The sequence below is a fragment of the Schistocerca piceifrons genome, unplaced genomic scaffold (assembly GCF_021461385.2).
Source record: "Schistocerca piceifrons isolate TAMUIC-IGC-003096 unplaced genomic scaffold, iqSchPice1.1 HiC_scaffold_386, whole genome shotgun sequence".
Classification (NCBI taxonomy): domain Eukaryota; kingdom Metazoa; phylum Arthropoda; class Insecta; order Orthoptera; family Acrididae; genus Schistocerca; species Schistocerca piceifrons.
The window spans coordinates 1-16,060 of NW_025728610.1; the positions used below are offsets into that span (position 1 = coordinate 1).

The window sequence follows — 16,060 nt, forward strand, 5'->3', positions numbered from 1 at the left end:
CACACACTATAGGGTGGCATGAAAGCGAGTAAGAGGGGGAAAGAAACATTAATTTAAAGACGCGTGGCAAAAGTACTCATACGCAAAAGTAAAAGCCGGCTGCGGTGGCCGGGAATCGAACCCGGATCAACTGCTTGGAAGGCAACTATGCTGACCATTACACCACCACCGCACGGTTTCCGTCCGCGCACGCCGCGCTGTGTCTGCTTCCCGCCTGTCGGCGGCGGCTCAAGGTGGTCGTAGCTGTAGGCGCATTACGGGGTAGGCGAGCGCATCCAGACAGCGTCTCTACGCACATTTCGCGTCCTTTGGCAAGAGTCGTCGCGTGCGTGCGCCGCAAGAGTACTTAGGCGATCGCGTTCGGGCGTCATTTTTAAGCAGTGCAGTGCAGTTCAGGATTCAGCGTGTGTAGCATTCTCTCGAGAGGATGCGACGGCGCTGGACGGCAGTCCCACTTTCCCCTCAGACGTCTGCCGCGGAAAGCACCAGGAAGCTGTGAACTAGCTGAGCATCGGTGGTTCAGTGGTAGAATGCTCGCCTGCCACGCGGGCGGCCCGGGTTCGATTCCCGGCCGATGCATCATTTTGTTTTTTCTCCGATAGTGGTGCTGCGTGTCTTTCGCACTCGAACTGCGTGAGCCATGAGAATGAACCGCGGGATTTCCGTGTGGGAATAACCAAACATGCAGCGCGCACGACTGCTCGTTTGGACTGTTGTGCGCTATTGTACATACTGGCGTCGGCCTAGCATCGCAAGTTGCCTGTCGCGCCGGGAATGCACGTGTAGCAACAGAAAAAAATGAGCCAGGAAGTGCAGACTCTCTACCACTGGTATTTGGTACTTACCGAGATTCCAGAAGGCCTGGCGATCACCTGCCTCGGTAGCGCAGTAGGCAGCGCGTAAGTCTCATAATCTTAAGGTCGTGAGTTCGATCCTCACCCGGGGCATTTAATTTACTTTCGTCCACAGCTAAATCGACGGCTCTGGGGTTTGCGAAGGAGCAAAACACTTTGTACTTTGTTATCCTCAAGGCTTCAACGACTCAGCGTGATAATGTTTACTTCCCGTTATTACTACTTGCAGTTCTTATGTGAAATTTTCAAGGAAAAAAGTACTAGTAATAATACTGAATTTCGTACGATATAACGTGTAAAGTCACACAATGTATGACCTGCTGTACGATGACAGGCAGCAGGTATTTACTTGCGAAATAAGTAAATAAATATTACTACTTACAGCTTTGCTTTTCCTCCTACCGCTGTAACAACGAGGCATAAAGCAATGAATTGTGACTTTTGCCATGCGCGCCTCGCCATGGGCGCGCGAAAAGATGCTCGCAAACAGGGAAAGTGCGACACGGAAAGCGAGTGGACCGGGTGTAAACCCCGAGTAAAACTTGCGCGTCCGGTGTGGTCTAGTGGCTAGGATACCTGGCTTTCACCCAGGAGGCCCGGGTTCGATTCCCGGTACCGGAACGGAATTTTTCGGCAAAAGTCACGACAAGTTTTGACCCTGCGAAAGGCTGTTTCACGTCCTCCTCGCATTATAGCTACTGGTTCATAAACGTCAGCTGAAAACAGTCGAGAGAAACGGGCACGCAATGAAATTACTACGAGCAGCGGAATAAAGGAAGAAGAGACGCTGGTCCACTGTTGGACTGCTACCATAGAAATGTTACATGGCAATACGCAGAGCAATTCCCGAGGCCCGTTAGCTCAGTCGGTTAGAGCGTCGTGCTAATAACGCGAAGGTCGTGGGTTCGATCCCCCCACGGGCCACTACGATTTCACTCTTTCAAAAAGGCAACGCCGATTTCGGCGGGGAAGTATGGTAACAAAGAAGTCGTCACATTGTGTGGGAGCTGATAGGGGACCAGAACGCGACTTGTCGGGACGCGCTAAAACACTTCACTGGTCACAGCACGGTGAACACAAAGTTTCTCGTCCGATCACCGCTACTGCGCGAAGCTGGGCGTTGTCAGTGCTTGGGCGGGTGACCGCCTGCGAACACAGGGCACTGCCGACGGTTTCAATTCGTATTACTCTTTCCTCTTCGGTTTCGGAGCTGCAGCGCTATTCGGTCAAGGGCACTGGCGCCACGTTTTGCCTCTCGGTATGCCAAGTCGCGCCGTGCGGCCACAGTGAAATGAAGGAGCGTGTTGTAAAATTTTCAACAAAGAAAAAAAAAAAAAAAAAGAAATGTACTAGTAATAAAACTGAATTTGTCTGACAGAACATGTAACATCAGACAATACATGATAACAGGCAGCAGGTATTTACTTGAGGCATAAGTAATGTGGTGGCCGCCTCGCCATACCTCTCTCAGTCGTTTCGCGTGCTTGTCCTCTTGATATAGGCCGATTGGAGAGCGTCAGCTCTCGCGTCAGCTGAGCAAAGTCGAGACAAGTCGAGACTCAAGGGGAATCGACGCACACACTATAGGGTGGCATGAAAGCGAGTAAGAGGGGGAAAGAAACATTAATTTAAAGACGCGTGGCAAAAGTACTCATACGCAAAAGTAAAAGCCGGCTGCGGTGGCCGGGAATCGAACCCGGATCAACTGCTTGGAAGGCAACTATGCTGACCATTACACCACCACCGCACGGTTTCCGTCCGCGCACGCCGCGCTGTGTCTGCTTCCCGCCTGTCGGCGGCGGCTCAAGGTGGTCGTAGCTGTAGGCGCATTACGGGGTAGGCGAGCGCATCCAGACAGCGTCTCTACGCACATTTCGCGTCCTTTGGCAAGAGTCGTCGCGTGCGTGCGCCGCAAGAGTACTTAGGCGATCGCGTTCGGGCGTCATTTTTAAGCAGTGCAGTGCAGTTCAGGATTCAGCGTGTGTAGCATTCTCTCGAGAGGATGCGACGGCGCTGGACGGCAGTCCCACTTTCCCCTCAGACGTCTGCCGCGGAAAGCACCAGGAAGCTGTGAACTAGCTGAGCATCGGTGGTTCAGTGGTAGAATGCTCGCCTGCCACGCGGGCGGCCCGGGTTCGATTCCCGGCCGATGCATCATTTTGTTTTTTCTCCGATAGTGGTGCTGCGTGTCTTTCGCACTCGAACTGCGTGAGCCATGAGAATGAACCGCGGGATTTCCGTGTGGGAATAACCAAACATGCAGCGCGCACGACTGCTCGTTTGGACTGTTGTGCGCTATTGTACATACTGGCGTCGGCCTAGCATCGCAAGTTGCCTGTCGCGCCGGGAATGCACGTGTAGCAACAGAAAAAAATGAGCCAGGAAGTGCAGACTCTCTACCACTGGTATTTGGTACTTACCGAGATTCCAGAAGGCCTGGCGATCACCTGCCTCGGTAGCGCAGTAGGCAGCGCGTAAGTCTCATAATCTTAAGGTCGTGAGTTCGATCCTCACCCGGGGCATTTAATTTACTTTCGTCCACAGCTAAATCGACGGCTCTGGGGTTTGCGAAGGAGCAAAACACTTTGTACTTTGTTATCCTCAAGGCTTCAACGACTCAGCGTGATAATGTTTACTTCCCGTTATTACTACTTGCAGTTCTTATGTGAAATTTTCAAGGAAAAAAGTACTAGTAATAATACTGAATTTCGTACGATATAACGTGTAAAGTCACACAATGTATGACCTGCTGTACGATGACAGGCAGCAGGTATTTACTTGCGAAATAAGTAAATAAATATTACTACTTACAGCTTTGCTTTTCCTCCTACCGCTGTAACAACGAGGCATAAAGCAATGAATTGTGACTTTTGCCATGCGCGCCTCGCCATGGGCGCGCGAAAAGATGCTCGCAAACAGGGAAAGTGCGACACGGAAAGCGAGTGGACCGGGTGTAAACCCCGAGTAAAACTTGCGCGTCCGGTGTGGTCTAGTGGCTAGGATACCTGGCTTTCACCCAGGAGGCCCGGGTTCGATTCCCGGTACCGGAACGGAATTTTTCGGCAAAAGTCACGACAAGTTTTGACCCTGCGAAAGGCTGTTTCACGTCCTCCTCGCATTATAGCTACTGGTTCATAAACGTCAGCTGAAAACAGTCGAGAGAAACGGGCACGCAATGAAATTACTACGAGCAGCGGAATAAAGGAAGAAGAGACGCTGGTCCACTGTTGGACTGCTACCATAGAAATGTTACATGGCAATACGCAGAGCAATTCCCGAGGCCCGTTAGCTCAGTCGGTTAGAGCGTCGTGCTAATAACGCGAAGGTCGTGGGTTCGATCCCCCCACGGGCCACTACGATTTCACTCTTTCAAAAAGGCAACGCCGATTTCGGCGGGGAAGTATGGTAACAAAGAAGTCGTCACATTGTGTGGGAGCTGATAGGGGACCAGAACGCGACTTGTCGGGACGCGCTAAAACACTTCACTGGTCACAGCACGGTGAACACAAAGTTTCTCGTCCGATCACCGCTACTGCGCGAAGCTGGGCGTTGTCAGTGCTTGGGCGGGTGACCGCCTGCGAACACAGGGCACTGCCGACGGTTTCAATTCGTATTACTCTTTCCTCTTCGGTTTCGGAGCTGCAGCGCTATTCGGTCAAGGGCACTGGCGCCACGTTTTGCCTCTCGGTATGCCAAGTCGCGCCGTGCGGCCACAGTGAAATGAAGGAGCGTGTTGTAAAATTTTCAACAAAGAAAAAAAAAAAAAAAAAGAAATGTACTAGTAATAAAACTGAATTTGTCTGACAGAACATGTAACATCAGACAATACATGATAACAGGCAGCAGGTATTTACTTGAGGCATAAGTAATGTGGTGGCCGCCTCGCCATACCTCTCTCAGTCGTTTCGCGTGCTTGTCCTCTTGATATAGGCCGATTGGAGAGCGTCAGCTCTCGCGTCAGCTGAGCAAAGTCGAGACAAGTCGAGACTCAAGGGGAATCGACGCACACACTATAGGGTGGCATGAAAGCGAGTAAGAGGGGGAAAGAAACATTAATTTAAAGACGCGTGGCAAAAGTACTCATACGCAAAAGTAAAAGCCGGCTGCGGTGGCCGGGAATCGAACCCGGATCAACTGCTTGGAAGGCAACTATGCTGACCATTACACCACCACCGCACGGTTTCCGTCCGCGCACGCCGCGCTGTGTCTGCTTCCCGCCTGTCGGCGGCGGCTCAAGGTGGTCGTAGCTGTAGGCGCATTACGGGGTAGGCGAGCGCATCCAGACAGCGTCTCTACGCACATTTCGCGTCCTTTGGCAAGAGTCGTCGCGTGCGTGCGCCGCAAGAGTACTTAGGCGATCGCGTTCGGGCGTCATTTTTAAGCAGTGCAGTGCAGTTCAGGATTCAGCGTGTGTAGCATTCTCTCGAGAGGATGCGACGGCGCTGGACGGCAGTCCCACTTTCCCCTCAGACGTCTGCCGCGGAAAGCACCAGGAAGCTGTGAACTAGCTGAGCATCGGTGGTTCAGTGGTAGAATGCTCGCCTGCCACGCGGGCGGCCCGGGTTCGATTCCCGGCCGATGCATCATTTTGTTTTTTCTCCGATAGTGGTGCTGCGTGTCTTTCGCACTCGAACTGCGTGAGCCATGAGAATGAACCGCGGGATTTCCGTGTGGGAATAACCAAACATGCAGCGCGCACGACTGCTCGTTTGGACTGTTGTGCGCTATTGTACATACTGGCGTCGGCCTAGCATCGCAAGTTGCCTGTCGCGCCGGGAATGCACGTGTAGCAACAGAAAAAAATGAGCCAGGAAGTGCAGACTCTCTACCACTGGTATTTGGTACTTACCGAGATTCCAGAAGGCCTGGCGATCACCTGCCTCGGTAGCGCAGTAGGCAGCGCGTAAGTCTCATAATCTTAAGGTCGTGAGTTCGATCCTCACCCGGGGCATTTAATTTACTTTCGTCCACAGCTAAATCGACGGCTCTGGGGTTTGCGAAGGAGCAAAACACTTTGTACTTTGTTATCCTCAAGGCTTCAACGACTCAGCGTGATAATGTTTACTTCCCGTTATTACTACTTGCAGTTCTTATGTGAAATTTTCAAGGAAAAAAGTACTAGTAATAATACTGAATTTCGTACGATATAACGTGTAAAGTCACACAATGTATGACCTGCTGTACGATGACAGGCAGCAGGTATTTACTTGCGAAATAAGTAAATAAATATTACTACTTACAGCTTTGCTTTTCCTCCTACCGCTGTAACAACGAGGCATAAAGCAATGAATTGTGACTTTTGCCATGCGCGCCTCGCCATGGGCGCGCGAAAAGATGCTCGCAAACAGGGAAAGTGCGACACGGAAAGCGAGTGGACCGGGTGTAAACCCCGAGTAAAACTTGCGCGTCCGGTGTGGTCTAGTGGCTAGGATACCTGGCTTTCACCCAGGAGGCCCGGGTTCGATTCCCGGTACCGGAACGGAATTTTTCGGCAAAAGTCACGACAAGTTTTGACCCTGCGAAAGGCTGTTTCACGTCCTCCTCGCATTATAGCTACTGGTTCATAAACGTCAGCTGAAAACAGTCGAGAGAAACGGGCACGCAATGAAATTACTACGAGCAGCGGAATAAAGGAAGAAGAGACGCTGGTCCACTGTTGGACTGCTACCATAGAAATGTTACATGGCAATACGCAGAGCAATTCCCGAGGCCCGTTAGCTCAGTCGGTTAGAGCGTCGTGCTAATAACGCGAAGGTCGTGGGTTCGATCCCCCCACGGGCCACTACGATTTCACTCTTTCAAAAAGGCAACGCCGATTTCGGCGGGGAAGTATGGTAACAAAGAAGTCGTCACATTGTGTGGGAGCTGATAGGGGACCAGAACGCGACTTGTCGGGACGCGCTAAAACACTTCACTGGTCACAGCACGGTGAACACAAAGTTTCTCGTCCGATCACCGCTACTGCGCGAAGCTGGGCGTTGTCAGTGCTTGGGCGGGTGACCGCCTGCGAACACAGGGCACTGCCGACGGTTTCAATTCGTATTACTCTTTCCTCTTCGGTTTCGGAGCTGCAGCGCTATTCGGTCAAGGGCACTGGCGCCACGTTTTGCCTCTCGGTATGCCAAGTCGCGCCGTGCGGCCACAGTGAAATGAAGGAGCGTGTTGTAAAATTTTCAACAAAGAAAAAAAAAAAAAAAAAAGAAATGTACTAGTAATAAAACTGAATTTGTCTGACAGAACATGTAACATCAGACAATACATGATAACAGGCAGCAGGTATTTACTTGAGGCATAAGTAATGTGGTGGCCGCCTCGCCATACCTCTCTCAGTCGTTTCGCGTGCTTGTCCTCTTGATATAGGCCGATTGGAGAGCGTCAGCTCTCGCGTCAGCTGAGCAAAGTCGAGACAAGTCGAGACTCAAGGGGAATCGACGCACACACTATAGGGTGGCATGAAAGCGAGTAAGAGGGGGAAAGAAACATTAATTTAAAGACGCGTGGCAAAAGTACTCATACGCAAAAGTAAAAGCCGGCTGCGGTGGCCGGGAATCGAACCCGGATCAACTGCTTGGAAGGCAACTATGCTGACCATTACACCACCACCGCACGGTTTCCGTCCGCGCACGCCGCGCTGTGTCTGCTTCCCGCCTGTCGGCGGCGGCTCAAGGTGGTCGTAGCTGTAGGCGCATTACGGGGTAGGCGAGCGCATCCAGACAGCGTCTCTACGCACATTTCGCGTCCTTTGGCAAGAGTCGTCGCGTGCGTGCGCCGCAAGAGTACTTAGGCGATCGCGTTCGGGCGTCATTTTTAAGCAGTGCAGTGCAGTTCAGGATTCAGCGTGTGTAGCATTCTCTCGAGAGGATGCGACGGCGCTGGACGGCAGTCCCACTTTCCCCTCAGACGTCTGCCGCGGAAAGCACCAGGAAGCTGTGAACTAGCTGAGCATCGGTGGTTCAGTGGTAGAATGCTCGCCTGCCACGCGGGCGGCCCGGGTTCGATTCCCGGCCGATGCATCATTTTGTTTTTTCTCCGATAGTGGTGCTGCGTGTCTTTCGCACTCGAACTGCGTGAGCCATGAGAATGAACCGCGGGATTTCCGTGTGGGAATAACCAAACATGCAGCGCGCACGACTGCTCGTTTGGACTGTTGTGCGCTATTGTACATACTGGCGTCGGCCTAGCATCGCAAGTTGCCTGTCGCGCCGGGAATGCACGTGTAGCAACAGAAAAAAATGAGCCAGGAAGTGCAGACTCTCTACCACTGGTATTTGGTACTTACCGAGATTCCAGAAGGCCTGGCGATCACCTGCCTCGGTAGCGCAGTAGGCAGCGCGTAAGTCTCATAATCTTAAGGTCGTGAGTTCGATCCTCACCCGGGGCATTTAATTTACTTTCGTCCACAGCTAAATCGACGGCTCTGGGGTTTGCGAAGGAGCAAAACACTTTGTACTTTGTTATCCTCAAGGCTTCAACGACTCAGCGTGATAATGTTTACTTCCCGTTATTACTACTTGCAGTTCTTATGTGAAATTTTCAAGGAAAAAAGTACTAGTAATAATACTGAATTTCGTACGATATAACGTGTAAAGTCACACAATGTATGACCTGCTGTACGATGACAGGCAGCAGGTATTTACTTGCGAAATAAGTAAATAAATATTACTACTTACAGCTTTGCTTTTCCTCCTACCGCTGTAACAACGAGGCATAAAGCAATGAATTGTGACTTTTGCCATGCGCGCCTCGCCATGGGCGCGCGAAAAGATGCTCGCAAACAGGGAAAGTGCGACACGGAAAGCGAGTGGACCGGGTGTAAACCCCGAGTAAAACTTGCGCGTCCGGTGTGGTCTAGTGGCTAGGATACCTGGCTTTCACCCAGGAGGCCCGGGTTCGATTCCCGGTACCGGAACGGAATTTTTCGGCAAAAGTCACGACAAGTTTTGACCCTGCGAAAGGCTGTTTCACGTCCTCCTCGCATTATAGCTACTGGTTCATAAACGTCAGCTGAAAACAGTCGAGAGAAACGGGCACGCAATGAAATTACTACGAGCAGCGGAATAAAGGAAGAAGAGACGCTGGTCCACTGTTGGACTGCTACCATAGAAATGTTACATGGCAATACGCAGAGCAATTCCCGAGGCCCGTTAGCTCAGTCGGTTAGAGCGTCGTGCTAATAACGCGAAGGTCGTGGGTTCGATCCCCCCACGGGCCACTACGATTTCACTCTTTCAAAAAGGCAACGCCGATTTCGGCGGGGAAGTATGGTAACAAAGAAGTCGTCACATTGTGTGGGAGCTGATAGGGGACCAGAACGCGACTTGTCGGGACGCGCTAAAACACTTCACTGGTCACAGCACGGTGAACACAAAGTTTCTCGTCCGATCACCGCTACTGCGCGAAGCTGGGCGTTGTCAGTGCTTGGGCGGGTGACCGCCTGCGAACACAGGGCACTGCCGACGGTTTCAATTCGTATTACTCTTTCCTCTTCGGTTTCGGAGCTGCAGCGCTATTCGGTCAAGGGCACTGGCGCCACGTTTTGCCTCTCGGTATGCCAAGTCGCGCCGTGCGGCCACAGTGAAATGAAGGAGCGTGTTGTAAAATTTTCAACAAAGAAAAAAAAAAAAAAAAAGAAATGTACTAGTAATAAAACTGAATTTGTCTGACAGAACATGTAACATCAGACAATACATGATAACAGGCAGCAGGTATTTACTTGAGGCATAAGTAATGTGGTGGCCGCCTCGCCATACCTCTCTCAGTCGTTTCGCGTGCTTGTCCTCTTGATATAGGCCGATTGGAGAGCGTCAGCTCTCGCGTCAGCTGAGCAAAGTCGAGACAAGTCGAGACTCAAGGGGAATCGACGCACACACTATAGGGTGGCATGAAAGCGAGTAAGAGGGGGAAAGAAACATTAATTTAAAGACGCGTGGCAAAAGTACTCATACGCAAAAGTAAAAGCCGGCTGCGGTGGCCGGGAATCGAACCCGGATCAACTGCTTGGAAGGCAACTATGCTGACCATTACACCACCACCGCACGGTTTCCGTCCGCGCACGCCGCGCTGTGTCTGCTTCCCGCCTGTCGGCGGCGGCTCAAGGTGGTCGTAGCTGTAGGCGCATTACGGGGTAGGCGAGCGCATCCAGACAGCGTCTCTACGCACATTTCGCGTCCTTTGGCAAGAGTCGTCGCGTGCGTGCGCCGCAAGAGTACTTAGGCGATCGCGTTCGGGCGTCATTTTTAAGCAGTGCAGTGCAGTTCAGGATTCAGCGTGTGTAGCATTCTCTCGAGAGGATGCGACGGCGCTGGACGGCAGTCCCACTTTCCCCTCAGACGTCTGCCGCGGAAAGCACCAGGAAGCTGTGAACTAGCTGAGCATCGGTGGTTCAGTGGTAGAATGCTCGCCTGCCACGCGGGCGGCCCGGGTTCGATTCCCGGCCGATGCATCATTTTGTTTTTTCTCCGATAGTGGTGCTGCGTGTCTTTCGCACTCGAACTGCGTGAGCCATGAGAATGAACCGCGGGATTTCCGTGTGGGAATAACCAAACATGCAGCGCGCACGACTGCTCGTTTGGACTGTTGTGCGCTATTGTACATACTGGCGTCGGCCTAGCATCGCAAGTTGCCTGTCGCGCCGGGAATGCACGTGTAGCAACAGAAAAAAATGAGCCAGGAAGTGCAGACTCTCTACCACTGGTATTTGGTACTTACCGAGATTCCAGAAGGCCTGGCGATCACCTGCCTCGGTAGCGCAGTAGGCAGCGCGTAAGTCTCATAATCTTAAGGTCGTGAGTTCGATCCTCACCCGGGGCATTTAATTTACTTTCGTCCACAGCTAAATCGACGGCTCTGGGGTTTGCGAAGGAGCAAAACACTTTGTACTTTGTTATCCTCAAGGCTTCAACGACTCAGCGTGATAATGTTTACTTCCCGTTATTACTACTTGCAGTTCTTATGTGAAATTTTCAAGGAAAAAAGTACTAGTAATAATACTGAATTTCGTACGATATAACGTGTAAAGTCACACAATGTATGACCTGCTGTACGATGACAGGCAGCAGGTATTTACTTGCGAAATAAGTAAATAAATATTACTACTTACAGCTTTGCTTTTCCTCCTACCGCTGTAACAACGAGGCATAAAGCAATGAATTGTGACTTTTGCCATGCGCGCCTCGCCATGGGCGCGCGAAAAGATGCTCGCAAACAGGGAAAGTGCGACACGGAAAGCGAGTGGACCGGGTGTAAACCCCGAGTAAAACTTGCGCGTCCGGTGTGGTCTAGTGGCTAGGATACCTGGCTTTCACCCAGGAGGCCCGGGTTCGATTCCCGGTACCGGAACGGAATTTTTCGGCAAAAGTCACGACAAGTTTTGACCCTGCGAAAGGCTGTTTCACGTCCTCCTCGCATTATAGCTACTGGTTCATAAACGTCAGCTGAAAACAGTCGAGAGAAACGGGCACGCAATGAAATTACTACGAGCAGCGGAATAAAGGAAGAAGAGACGCTGGTCCACTGTTGGACTGCTACCATAGAAATGTTACATGGCAATACGCAGAGCAATTCCCGAGGCCCGTTAGCTCAGTCGGTTAGAGCGTCGTGCTAATAACGCGAAGGTCGTGGGTTCGATCCCCCCACGGGCCACTACGATTTCACTCTTTCAAAAAGGCAACGCCGATTTCGGCGGGGAAGTATGGTAACAAAGAAGTCGTCACATTGTGTGGGAGCTGATAGGGGACCAGAACGCGACTTGTCGGGACGCGCTAAAACACTTCACTGGTCACAGCACGGTGAACACAAAGTTTCTCGTCCGATCACCGCTACTGCGCGAAGCTGGGCGTTGTCAGTGCTTGGGCGGGTGACCGCCTGCGAACACAGGGCACTGCCGACGGTTTCAATTCGTATTACTCTTTCCTCTTCGGTTTCGGAGCTGCAGCGCTATTCGGTCAAGGGCACTGGCGCCACGTTTTGCCTCTCGGTATGCCAAGTCGCGCCGTGCGGCCACAGTGAAATGAAGGAGCGTGTTGTAAAATTTTCAACAAAGAAAAAAAAAAAAAAAAAAGAAATGTACTAGTAATAAAACTGAATTTGTCTGACAGAACATGTAACATCAGACAATACATGATAACAGGCAGCAGGTATTTACTTGAGGCATAAGTAATGTGGTGGCCGCCTCGCCATACCTCTCTCAGTCGTTTCGCGTGCTTGTCCTCTTGATATAGGCCGATTGGAGAGCGTCAGCTCTCGCGTCAGCTGAGCAAAGTCGAGACAAGTCGAGACTCAAGGGGAATCGACGCACACACTATAGGGTGGCATGAAAGCGAGTAAGAGGGGGAAAGAAACATTAATTTAAAGACGCGTGGCAAAAGTACTCATACGCAAAAGTAAAAGCCGGCTGCGGTGGCCGGGAATCGAACCCGGATCAACTGCTTGGAAGGCAACTATGCTGACCATTACACCACCACCGCACGGTTTCCGTCCGCGCACGCCGCGCTGTGTCTGCTTCCCGCCTGTCGGCGGCGGCTCAAGGTGGTCGTAGCTGTAGGCGCATTACGGGGTAGGCGAGCGCATCCAGACAGCGTCTCTACGCACATTTCGCGTCCTTTGGCAAGAGTCGTCGCGTGCGTGCGCCGCAAGAGTACTTAGGCGATCGCGTTCGGGCGTCATTTTTAAGCAGTGCAGTGCAGTTCAGGATTCAGCGTGTGTAGCATTCTCTCGAGAGGATGCGACGGCGCTGGACGGCAGTCCCACTTTCCCCTCAGACGTCTGCCGCGGAAAGCACCAGGAAGCTGTGAACTAGCTGAGCATCGGTGGTTCAGTGGTAGAATGCTCGCCTGCCACGCGGGCGGCCCGGGTTCGATTCCCGGCCGATGCATCATTTTGTTTTTTCTCCGATAGTGGTGCTGCGTGTCTTTCGCACTCGAACTGCGTGAGCCATGAGAATGAACCGCGGGATTTCCGTGTGGGAATAACCAAACATGCAGCGCGCACGACTGCTCGTTTGGACTGTTGTGCGCTATTGTACATACTGGCGTCGGCCTAGCATCGCAAGTTGCCTGTCGCGCCGGGAATGCACGTGTAGCAACAGAAAAAAATGAGCCAGGAAGTGCAGACTCTCTACCACTGGTATTTGGTACTTACCGAGATTCCAGAAGGCCTGGCGATCACCTGCCTCGGTAGCGCAGTAGGCAGCGCGTAAGTCTCATAATCTTAAGGTCGTGAGTTCGATCCTCACCCGGGGCATTTAATTTACTTTCGTCCACAGCTAAATCGACGGCTCTGGGGTTTGCGAAGGAGCAAAACACTTTGTACTTTGTTATCCTCAAGGCTTCAACGACTCAGCGTGATAATGTTTACTTCCCGTTATTACTACTTGCAGTTCTTATGTGAAATTTTCAAGGAAAAAAGTACTAGTAATAATACTGAATTTCGTACGATATAACGTGTAAAGTCACACAATGTATGACCTGCTGTACGATGACAGGCAGCAGGTATTTACTTGCGAAATAAGTAAATAAATATTACTACTTACAGCTTTGCTTTTCCTCCTACCGCTGTAACAACGAGGCATAAAGCAATGAATTGTGACTTTTGCCATGCGCGCCTCGCCATGGGCGCGCGAAAAGATGCTCGCAAACAGGGAAAGTGCGACACGGAAAGCGAGTGGACCGGGTGTAAACCCCGAGTAAAACTTGCGCGTCCGGTGTGGTCTAGTGGCTAGGATACCTGGCTTTCACCCAGGAGGCCCGGGTTCGATTCCCGGTACCGGAACGGAATTTTTCGGCAAAAGTCACGACAAGTTTTGACCCTGCGAAAGGCTGTTTCACGTCCTCCTCGCATTATAGCTACTGGTTCATAAACGTCAGCTGAAAACAGTCGAGAGAAACGGGCACGCAATGAAATTACTACGAGCAGCGGAATAAAGGAAGAAGAGACGCTGGTCCACTGTTGGACTGCTACCATAGAAATGTTACATGGCAATACGCAGAGCAATTCCCGAGGCCCGTTAGCTCAGTCGGTTAGAGCGTCGTGCTAATAACGCGAAGGTCGTGGGTTCGATCCCCCCACGGGCCACTACGATTTCACTCTTTCAAAAAGGCAACGCCGATTTCGGCGGGGAAGTATGGTAACAAAGAAGTCGTCACATTGTGTGGGAGCTGATAGGGGACCAGAACGCGACTTGTCGGGACGCGCTAAAACACTTCACTGGTCACAGCACGGTGAACACAAAGTTTCTCGTCCGATCACCGCTACTGCGCGAAGCTGGGCGTTGTCAGTGCTTGGGCGGGTGACCGCCTGCGAACACAGGGCACTGCCGACGGTTTCAATTCGTATTACTCTTTCCTCTTCGGTTTCGGAGCTGCAGCGCTATTCGGTCAAGGGCACTGGCGCCACGTTTTGCCTCTCGGTATGCCAAGTCGCGCCGTGCGGCCACAGTGAAATGAAGGAGCGTGTTGTAAAATTTTCAACAAAGAAAAAAAAAAAAAAAAAAGAAATGTACTAGTAATAAAACTGAATTTGTCTGACAGAACATGTAACATCAGACAATACATGATAACAGGCAGCAGGTATTTACTTGAGGCATAAGTAATGTGGTGGCCGCCTCGCCATACCTCTCTCAGTCGTTTCGCGTGCTTGTCCTCTTGATATAGGCCGATTGGAGAGCGTCAGCTCTCGCGTCAGCTGAGCAAAGTCGAGACAAGTCGAGACTCAAGGGGAATCGACGCACACACTATAGGGTGGCATGAAAGCGAGTAAGAGGGGGAAAGAAACATTAATTTAAAGACGCGTGGCAAAAGTACTCATACGCAAAAGTAAAAGCCGGCTGCGGTGGCCGGGAATCGAACCCGGATCAACTGCTTGGAAGGCAACTATGCTGACCATTACACCACCACCGCACGGTTTCCGTCCGCGCACGCCGCGCTGTGTCTGCTTCCCGCCTGTCGGCGGCGGCTCAAGGTGGTCGTAGCTGTAGGCGCATTACGGGGTAGGCGAGCGCATCCAGACAGCGTCTCTACGCACATTTCGCGTCCTTTGGCAAGAGTCGTCGCGTGCGTGCGCCGCAAGAGTACTTAGGCGATCGCGTTCGGGCGTCATTTTTAAGCAGTGCAGTGCAGTTCAGGATTCAGCGTGTGTAGCATTCTCTCGAGAGGATGCGACGGCGCTGGACGGCAGTCCCACTTTCCCCTCAGACGTCTGCCGCGGAAAGCACCAGGAAGCTGTGAACTAGCTGAGCATCGGTGGTTCAGTGGTAGAATGCTCGCCTGCCACGCGGGCGGCCCGGGTTCGATTCCCGGCCGATGCATCATTTTGTTTTTTCTCCGATAGTGGTGCTGCGTGTCTTTCGCACTCGAACTGCGTGAGCCATGAGAATGAACCGCGGGATTTCCGTGTGGGAATAACCAAACATGCAGCGCGCACGACTGCTCGTTTGGACTGTTGTGCGCTATTGTACATACTGGCGTCGGCCTAGCATCGCAAGTTGCCTGTCGCGCCGGGAATGCACGTGTAGCAACAGAAAAAAATGAGCCAGGAAGTGCAGACTCTCTACCACTGGTATTTGGTACTTACCGAGATTCCAGAAGGCCTGGCGATCACCTGCCTCGGTAGCGCAGTAGGCAGCGCGTAAGTCTCATAATCTTAAGGTCGTGAGTTCGATCCTCACCCGGGGCATTTAATTTACTTTCGTCCACAGCTAAATCGACGGCTCTGGGGTTTGCGAAGGAGCAAAACACTTTGTACTTTGTTATCCTCAAGGCTTCAACGACTCAGCGTGATAATGTTTACTTCCCGTTATTACTACTTGCAGTTCTTATGTGAAATTTTCAAGGAAAAAAGTACTAGTAATAATACTGAATTTCGTACGATATAACGTGTAAAGTCACACAATGTATGACCTGCTGTACGATGACAGGCAGCAGGTATTTACTTGCGAAATAAGTAAATAAATATTACTACTTACAGCTTTGCTTTTCCTCCTACCGCTGTAACAACGAGGCATAAAGCAATGAATTGTGACTTTTGCCATGCGCGCCTCGCCATGGGCGCGCGAAAAGATGCTCGCAAACAGGGAAAGTGCGACACGGAAAGCGAGTGGACCGGGTGTAAACCCCGAGTAAAACTTGCGCGTCCGGTGTGGTCTAGTGGCTAGGATACCTGGCTTTCACCCAGGAGGCCCGGGTTCGATTCCCGGTACCGGAACGGAATTT

The 16,060-nt window shown here is 51.6% G+C and overlaps 34 non-coding genes across 34 annotated transcripts; 27 read left to right on the forward strand and 7 right to left on the reverse strand.

Moving 5' to 3' along the window:
• Positions 1–100: 100 nt before the first annotated feature.
• Positions 101–172, reverse strand: Trnag-ucc. The gene has a single exon. It is a non-coding gene; the product is annotated as a tRNA-Gly (tRNA).
• Positions 173–508: 336 nt separating this feature from the next.
• Trnag-gcc lies at positions 509–579 on the forward strand. Its single transcript has one exon. It is a non-coding gene; the product is annotated as a tRNA-Gly (tRNA).
• Positions 580–874: 295 nt separating this feature from the next.
• Positions 875–947, forward strand: Trnam-cau. Its single transcript has one exon. It is a non-coding gene; the product is annotated as a tRNA-Met (tRNA).
• A 456-nt stretch (positions 948–1,403) lies between these two features.
• Positions 1,404–1,475, forward strand: Trnae-uuc. The gene has a single exon. It is a non-coding gene; the product is annotated as a tRNA-Glu (tRNA).
• A 229-nt stretch (positions 1,476–1,704) lies between these two features.
• Trnai-aau lies at positions 1,705–1,778 on the forward strand. Its single transcript has one exon. It is a non-coding gene; the product is annotated as a tRNA-Ile (tRNA).
• Positions 1,779–2,529: 751 nt separating this feature from the next.
• On the reverse strand, positions 2,530–2,601 carry Trnag-ucc. The gene has a single exon. It is a non-coding gene; the product is annotated as a tRNA-Gly (tRNA).
• Positions 2,602–2,937: 336 nt separating this feature from the next.
• On the forward strand, positions 2,938–3,008 carry Trnag-gcc. The gene has a single exon. It is a non-coding gene; the product is annotated as a tRNA-Gly (tRNA).
• A 295-nt stretch (positions 3,009–3,303) lies between these two features.
• On the forward strand, positions 3,304–3,376 carry Trnam-cau. Its single transcript has one exon. It is a non-coding gene; the product is annotated as a tRNA-Met (tRNA).
• Positions 3,377–3,832: 456 nt separating this feature from the next.
• On the forward strand, positions 3,833–3,904 carry Trnae-uuc. Its single transcript has one exon. It is a non-coding gene; the product is annotated as a tRNA-Glu (tRNA).
• Positions 3,905–4,133: 229 nt separating this feature from the next.
• Positions 4,134–4,207, forward strand: Trnai-aau. Its single transcript has one exon. It is a non-coding gene; the product is annotated as a tRNA-Ile (tRNA).
• Positions 4,208–4,958: 751 nt separating this feature from the next.
• Trnag-ucc lies at positions 4,959–5,030 on the reverse strand. The gene has a single exon. It is a non-coding gene; the product is annotated as a tRNA-Gly (tRNA).
• Positions 5,031–5,366: 336 nt separating this feature from the next.
• Trnag-gcc lies at positions 5,367–5,437 on the forward strand. Its single transcript has one exon. It is a non-coding gene; the product is annotated as a tRNA-Gly (tRNA).
• Positions 5,438–5,732: 295 nt separating this feature from the next.
• Trnam-cau lies at positions 5,733–5,805 on the forward strand. Its single transcript has one exon. It is a non-coding gene; the product is annotated as a tRNA-Met (tRNA).
• A 456-nt stretch (positions 5,806–6,261) lies between these two features.
• Positions 6,262–6,333, forward strand: Trnae-uuc. The gene has a single exon. It is a non-coding gene; the product is annotated as a tRNA-Glu (tRNA).
• Positions 6,334–6,562: 229 nt separating this feature from the next.
• On the forward strand, positions 6,563–6,636 carry Trnai-aau. Its single transcript has one exon. It is a non-coding gene; the product is annotated as a tRNA-Ile (tRNA).
• A 752-nt stretch (positions 6,637–7,388) lies between these two features.
• On the reverse strand, positions 7,389–7,460 carry Trnag-ucc. Its single transcript has one exon. It is a non-coding gene; the product is annotated as a tRNA-Gly (tRNA).
• A 336-nt stretch (positions 7,461–7,796) lies between these two features.
• Trnag-gcc lies at positions 7,797–7,867 on the forward strand. The gene has a single exon. It is a non-coding gene; the product is annotated as a tRNA-Gly (tRNA).
• A 295-nt stretch (positions 7,868–8,162) lies between these two features.
• Trnam-cau lies at positions 8,163–8,235 on the forward strand. The gene has a single exon. It is a non-coding gene; the product is annotated as a tRNA-Met (tRNA).
• A 456-nt stretch (positions 8,236–8,691) lies between these two features.
• On the forward strand, positions 8,692–8,763 carry Trnae-uuc. Its single transcript has one exon. It is a non-coding gene; the product is annotated as a tRNA-Glu (tRNA).
• Positions 8,764–8,992: 229 nt separating this feature from the next.
• Positions 8,993–9,066, forward strand: Trnai-aau. The gene has a single exon. It is a non-coding gene; the product is annotated as a tRNA-Ile (tRNA).
• A 751-nt stretch (positions 9,067–9,817) lies between these two features.
• On the reverse strand, positions 9,818–9,889 carry Trnag-ucc. Its single transcript has one exon. It is a non-coding gene; the product is annotated as a tRNA-Gly (tRNA).
• Positions 9,890–10,225: 336 nt separating this feature from the next.
• Positions 10,226–10,296, forward strand: Trnag-gcc. The gene has a single exon. It is a non-coding gene; the product is annotated as a tRNA-Gly (tRNA).
• A 295-nt stretch (positions 10,297–10,591) lies between these two features.
• Positions 10,592–10,664, forward strand: Trnam-cau. Its single transcript has one exon. It is a non-coding gene; the product is annotated as a tRNA-Met (tRNA).
• Positions 10,665–11,120: 456 nt separating this feature from the next.
• On the forward strand, positions 11,121–11,192 carry Trnae-uuc. Its single transcript has one exon. It is a non-coding gene; the product is annotated as a tRNA-Glu (tRNA).
• A 229-nt stretch (positions 11,193–11,421) lies between these two features.
• Trnai-aau lies at positions 11,422–11,495 on the forward strand. Its single transcript has one exon. It is a non-coding gene; the product is annotated as a tRNA-Ile (tRNA).
• Positions 11,496–12,247: 752 nt separating this feature from the next.
• Positions 12,248–12,319, reverse strand: Trnag-ucc. Its single transcript has one exon. It is a non-coding gene; the product is annotated as a tRNA-Gly (tRNA).
• A 336-nt stretch (positions 12,320–12,655) lies between these two features.
• Positions 12,656–12,726, forward strand: Trnag-gcc. Its single transcript has one exon. It is a non-coding gene; the product is annotated as a tRNA-Gly (tRNA).
• A 295-nt stretch (positions 12,727–13,021) lies between these two features.
• Positions 13,022–13,094, forward strand: Trnam-cau. Its single transcript has one exon. It is a non-coding gene; the product is annotated as a tRNA-Met (tRNA).
• A 456-nt stretch (positions 13,095–13,550) lies between these two features.
• Trnae-uuc lies at positions 13,551–13,622 on the forward strand. The gene has a single exon. It is a non-coding gene; the product is annotated as a tRNA-Glu (tRNA).
• A 229-nt stretch (positions 13,623–13,851) lies between these two features.
• Positions 13,852–13,925, forward strand: Trnai-aau. The gene has a single exon. It is a non-coding gene; the product is annotated as a tRNA-Ile (tRNA).
• Positions 13,926–14,677: 752 nt separating this feature from the next.
• On the reverse strand, positions 14,678–14,749 carry Trnag-ucc. The gene has a single exon. It is a non-coding gene; the product is annotated as a tRNA-Gly (tRNA).
• A 336-nt stretch (positions 14,750–15,085) lies between these two features.
• On the forward strand, positions 15,086–15,156 carry Trnag-gcc. The gene has a single exon. It is a non-coding gene; the product is annotated as a tRNA-Gly (tRNA).
• A 295-nt stretch (positions 15,157–15,451) lies between these two features.
• Positions 15,452–15,524, forward strand: Trnam-cau. The gene has a single exon. It is a non-coding gene; the product is annotated as a tRNA-Met (tRNA).
• A 456-nt stretch (positions 15,525–15,980) lies between these two features.
• On the forward strand, positions 15,981–16,052 carry Trnae-uuc. The gene has a single exon. It is a non-coding gene; the product is annotated as a tRNA-Glu (tRNA).
• The last annotated feature ends 8 nt before the right edge of the window (positions 16,053–16,060 follow it).